The sequence below is a fragment of the Mauremys reevesii genome, linkage group 2 (assembly GCF_016161935.1).
Source record: "Mauremys reevesii isolate NIE-2019 linkage group 2, ASM1616193v1, whole genome shotgun sequence".
Taxonomy (NCBI): Eukaryota; Metazoa; Chordata; order Testudines; family Geoemydidae; genus Mauremys; species Mauremys reevesii.
In genome coordinates this window covers 175,790,971-175,797,297 of record NC_052624.1, presented here as the reverse complement: position 1 = coordinate 175,797,297, position 6,327 = coordinate 175,790,971, and positions in this window count along the sequence as shown.

The following is a 6,327-nucleotide window of genomic DNA, read 5'->3' as shown; positions in this document are numbered from 1 at the left end:
ATACCATTCCCTCCATAAGCCTATCAACCTCAGTCTTGAAGCCAGTTAGATTTTTTGCCCCTAGTATGCCCCTTGAAAGGCTGTTCCCAGGGCCGGTGCAACCATTTAGGCAACTTAGGCAGTCGCCTAGGGCACTAGGATTTGGGGGGCAGCATTTTCTTTGGCAGCGACCACGGCAGCCGGATCTTCGGCTGCCACGGTCGCTGCCAGCATTTAGGTGGAGGGAGCTGGGGCAGGGGAGCGCAGGGAGGGCCGTCTGCAGCAAGTAAGGGCGGGGTGGGGCGGCACGCAGGGGAACTCCCTGCCCCAGCTCACCCCTGCCCCACCTCCTCCCCAAGCACACCATGGCTGCTTCATGCCTCCCAGGCTTGCGGTGCCTAAGCTGATTGGCGCCGCAAGCCTGGGAGGTGGGAGAAGTGAAGCAGCGACGGCGTGCTCAGGGTGGAGGCGGAGCAGGGGTGAGCTGGGGCGGGGGGGCTGCTTCAGGGCGAAGGGGGAGCTGCCGCGGGAGGCTCAGGGTGGGGGCTTGGGGACGGGGGAGGACGCAAGGTGGAAGTTTTGCCTAGGGTGCGAAACATCCTTGCACCGGCCCTGGCTGTTCCACTCCTCTGATGGCTAGAAACCTTTGTTTAATTTCAAGCCTAAACTTGTTGATGGCCAGTTTATATCCATTTGTTCTTGTATCAACATTGGCATTTACCAGGGAGGGGGAAGAGTTATTTAAATTATTTCTCTCTCTGATATATGTATAGAAAGCAATCATATCTTCCCTCAGACTTCTTTTAGTTAGGCTAAACAAGCCAAGCTCTTGGAGTCTCTTCTCATAAGGTAGGTTTTCCATTCCTCTGATCATCCTAGCAGTCCTTCTCTGCACCTGTTCCAGTTTGAATTAATCAAACATCGGAGCATGAGCAGCCGGTGACCTGACCACCCAGGGAGGCTAACCCCCATCCCCTCCCCTTGTGCTCCAGGCCTCACCCTTTCCACTTCCCCCTCCCCCGCAGAAGCCCAAAGCACCCCCACCGTGGCCCCGGAGTGGCACGGTCGCCACGACCCCAGCTCCGAGGCGGTGTCCAGTCCCGGTGCTTGGGTAGCCAGCACCGGGCAGGTAGCGTGGCCCAGCACCAGCTGCCCCGGCAGCCCCAAGTCGCTGCAGGAGGCAACAGGCATGCTGGCCTGGGCACGGGGCCATGGTGGGCTGTTTGGGGAGGCAAAGCCTCCCCTTGCCTACAATACCCACTGCCCATGCATGGAAGACCAGGATTTCACACCGTATTCCACAAGAGGTTTCACAAGTGCATTGTATAATGGTACTAATACTTCCCTGTCTCTACTGGAGATACCTCACCTGATATATCCTAGGACTGCATTAGCCTTTTTCACGTTTGCATCACATTAGCGGCTCATAGTTATCTTGTGACCAACCAATACATCCAAATCTTTTGCCTCTTCTGTCGCTTCCAACTGCTATGTCCCCAGCTTATAGCAAAAATTCTTGTGGTTAGTCCCTAAATGCATGCCCTTGCACTTTGTACTATTAAGTTTCATCTCATTTCTATTACTCCAGTTTTCAAGGTCCTCCAGATCTTCTTGTATGATATTCCAGTCCTCCGCCCTATTGGGAATACCTCCCAACTTTTGTCATCTGAAAAAATTTTGTGCCAAGGTCATTAATAAAAATGTTAAATACAAAAGGTTCCAAGACTGATCCCTGAGGAACTCCACTAGTAACCTCCCTCCAGCCTGACAGATCACCTTTCACTAGGAAAGGTTATAGCACTCAACCAAGATGTGGGAGACCCAGGTTTAAATCCTCCCACTACCTGAGCTGGAGCAGGGATTTGAATCCACACTTCCTGAGAATGCCCTAACCATTGGACTATATTCTGGGATGTCTCTCTCAATCTTTCCTGTTGAAGCTGTTCCACTTTTTATAGGGCAAGAAAGCATATTAGAATGACTATATCCCAGTGGTTAGTGTACTTACCTGTGATGAAGGAAACCCGAATTCACATCCCTGGTCCAATGACTATAAACCGTTTTTTTTTCTTTCTCCTTTTTTTGAGAAAAGGATTAGGTGTTTAGCTCCATGAGAGGGCTCATGGCTGTGGATCCCAAGCAGAGATAGGTACCTCCTTCTGGCCCAGACTTAGGCCACACCTCTTTCCTTAGCATTTCCTATTAGCTAGTTTAGGTGACTCCATGTTCAGTTTGCTGGCTTCTGGGGTTCCCATTCTCAGGCATCTGATTCTCTCCATGCATTCCACAGGCAGTCAGCATGCCTAACTTGGGGCTGTGGATTCCATTAGGTGGCAGCATGTCTAAAGTTACGTATTGCAACACTGAGCCTCAGTCCCTTTTGTGGACCTATCACCTTGTGTCCAGGACTTGTGTAAAGACCTACATACCACTTATGTTCCACAGTGGGGTTGTGGAGCAAGGGCAGCATTGAGACAAATCTGCACCCCTGTGTGCTATAGAAGGTAGCAGAGGACTTAGGCTCATTAACTAGGGAATCTATAATTAGGTGGCTCCAGTGGTCCTACACCTCCTACAAGCCATGGGGACACTATTCTAGCCCACAGGCTGCAGTAGTAGCTGCTAGATGCTGTGCTTCAGTTCCATAGCCTGCTTCTGGACTTGAGGGTGGATTTTGCTCTCGAGGCCCCATGCTCATCACCTGCATAGAAGCCTCTGGCTTTGTGGGTGTGAAATAGAGCTGTGCAGGAACTGAAATTTCCATCCTGAAGAAAAATTTGCATTTAAAAAAATTCCGAATCAGAACAAAACAGAGTCAGAAATGTGAAGCTTTCTGTGGAATAGACATCTTCAAAAATTCCATTTTAGACAAATCAAAATGGAATTTTTCAAAAATTTCTGGGCCAACAAGCTGATTCACTCGCCACCTTGCTTGCTTGGGAGCGGGAAGCCTGGCAGCTGGGGAGCCCATGGGACTGCCAGGTGGGCACCCCAGGGAGCTGGCCACCCAGGAAGCTGGGGAGCCCACCAGGCAGCCAGCCTGTCTGATTTCCATCTAAAGTTTAGACAGAATAGATATGTTCCTGCAAAATACTTTAATTATGTTGAATTGGAATTTTTGCCATGGGAAAATTGTTCTTTCAGAAAATTTTCAACTAGCTTTAGTGTGAAATGAATGTCAGCTACTGATAGCCAAACACGTCAATGAGGCTGTCCAGGTCTTCAAGCTGTGATCCAGGGGAGAGTCTTCAGTGCTGTCTATTTCAGAAGTGAAACAGCAGAGATGCCCAGTCACTGTGCCAAAGTAGCTCCCAAGGTTGAGCAACAACCCACAAGAGAAGGCCTTGAACACACACAAGGGAGCTATATTAACTTTCCTCCTCCTCCTCCTTCCTGTGATGGCCATGTCAGGGAATTATCACAAGGCTCCACCCTGTTCCAGTACCTGGCACTGGAGGGGTCAGGTTGCATTAGACATAAAAGGATGGAGAGTCATATGCCACCCGGAGGGCTCATCTGTGCAGACTTGCTTGTCAACACTGCTCTCTCCTCCACCTCATTGTTCCCCCCTCATCACTTGACTATTATGGCATCTACCATGGTTTTCATCCTTTCTCCCATGAATCCTAGTGATGCCCACCTTGCTTTTCTGCACTGGGATCAAGCAGCTGAAGAAGAGCTCTGTATAGCTCAAAAGCTTGTCTAATTCACCAGCAGCATTTGGTCCAGTAAAAGCTATTGCCCGCCCCCCTACCCCAGCCTTGTTGTGGTGGTCATTAACTACAGCTGTTGAGAAAGTTTCAAGCTTCTTGGGTTGTGGTTTGAACAAGCAGAAAGTGTCAAAATTTAGCTTCAAAAATCCATATAGAAAATAAACTCTTAGGTGAAGGAATACAGAAAAGAAAACACTTAAATCATCATGTATTTCAAGGATCGGCAACCTTTGGCACGCGGCCCGCTAGGGTAAGCCCCCTAGCGGGCCGGGCTGATATGTTTACCTGCCGTGTCCTCAGGTTCGGCCAGTCATAGCTCCCACTGGCCGTGGTTCGCCGCTCCAGACCAATGGGGGCTGTGAGAAGCAGTGGCCAGCACATCCTGCGCTGCTCCTTGCAGCCCCGGCCCGGAGCAGCGAACCGCGGCCAGTGGGAGCTATGACTGGCCGAACCTGAGGACACGGCAGATAAACAAACTGGCCCGGCCCACCAGGGGCTTTCCCTGGCGAGCCACGTGCCAAAGGTTGACGTGTTCCCTGATCCCTGATGTATTTTGTAATTTAACAGACAGGGGATTTGCTTACTGTTTGAGTTTACAGCACCAGTAACAAGCTTTTTCCAAGAAAGCAATACTAAAAATAACTGTACAGTTAAGTCCACCTCTTACACATTGTCACTTAAACCAACAGTACAAACCCAAGGTAACATCTTCAGCTCTATGGGAGATGAGCAGAAGAATGTTTGTATAGTGCCCTCTGGTGGCTGATGCTAGGAATTGTCCAGGGAACTTATTCTAGCAAAGCAAGGTTTCATTTGAGACCATGTGAAAAAGAAAAACAGAACCCTAAGCAAAGACAGACGCTTTGATCAGCTAATTGAGGCACATTAACAAACAAAGAACTACCAAACCAGAGTATTAAGATGAATGGTGCTCATTATTAGGATTGCAAAAATACTGCAAAACATTATTTACATTTTTTAAACAAATTCACGTTTACTGTGTTTGCCTCGCATTTATGTTCACGTTCCACAAATATTCTAGAAAATAACTTTACTGGACAGAATATTTGCCCAAACAGCAAACGTTGCAGAATATTCACTGAAAGCAATCTTTAGATTGGTAATTGCAAGTATTTGCACTGGGAACCTCATTCTAAGAGTTACGCTCATCAAGCCAGGGAACAGAAAAACAAAATCGCGACCTTTGTGTCATCAGATTAACTCAGGGGTGGCCAACCTGTGGCTCTGGAGCTGCATGCGGCTCTTCAGAAGTTAATATGCGGTTCCTTGTATTGGCACCGACTCTGGGGCTGGAGCTACAGGTGCCAACTTTCCAATGTGCTGGGGGGTGCTCACTGCTCAACCCCTGGCTCTGCCACAGGCCCTGCTCCCACTCAACCCCTTCCCGCCCCCTCCCCTCAGCCTGCAGTGCCCTTGCTCCTCCCCCGAGCCTCCTGCATGCCATGAAACAGCTGATTGGGAGGTGCAGGGAGGGACGGGGAGATGCTGATCGGCGGGCTGCCAGTGGGTGGGAGGCGCTGGGAGCAGGGTGGGGGAGCTGATGCGGGGCTACTGACATATTACTGTGGCTCTTCAGCAATGTACATTGGTACATTCTGGCTCCTTCTCAGGCTGGCCACCCCTGGATTAACTCATACTTCAAATGCTCACTACCTGAAGGGTTATTCTGGCAGACTGGATCATGAGCAATCCATAGGCTGAAATATAAAACATTTATCAAATTTCAAATAACTAATGGGAGGGAATGATGATCTTTTTAGGGACAGTTCAGGCATAGAAAAAAGGGCTACATAAAATGACTAAATTGTTCACTCCAAATAATTCACACAGTTTACTAATTATGCATACATTTAGAACCCAGTTCTGTCGTCAGATGCACATGCATACGGATGATGACTTCAAACAATTCCTGCACTGACAAGATAGCAGACTTTTACTCCAAGAGATCAGACTCCCCTCTTATTGTCTGTGCCTCAGTTCCCCTACTTGTAGATGGGATTAATGATAACGTCATTTGAAGGGTGCAAGTCACTATAAAAGAGTTACATTGGTCCCAGGCTATGAGAGAGAGAAGATGGGTGAAATAGTATATTTTATTCGACCAACTTCTGTTGTTGAAAGAAAACAAACTTTCAATCCGAAGACCTCTGTGTAGTTCAAAAGCTTGTCTCTTTCACCAACAGGAGTTGGTCCAATAAAAGATACCTTACCCATCTTGTCCCTATGAAAGAGCTAGTTATGAATTATTATTTTATTTATAGAGTGAAATTCACCTTACAATAGGAGAAATGGCTCAATCTGCTTTTTCTGCAACATTCTCAAAATATTTAAAATGACCTTCTGTCCAGTAAACAATTGGGAAATGTCAGGCTAAGCTGTTTAGAGCCTCCAATAATTATTCAATTTACAATAAAAACTGTTGAACAGAGTTCACTGGAAAATCTTTAGTGGAATCATTTTCTATTGCAAAATATAATTCCATGGCAATCAAAATGTTTCTCAAAATTCTGCTGATTTTGGCAATTTTTTATTTTGGAGAAAAGCCCTCCAAAATTTCTGACAATGCTGAAACATTCCATTTTGACATTTATTTAATAAAACATTCTGATTTTTT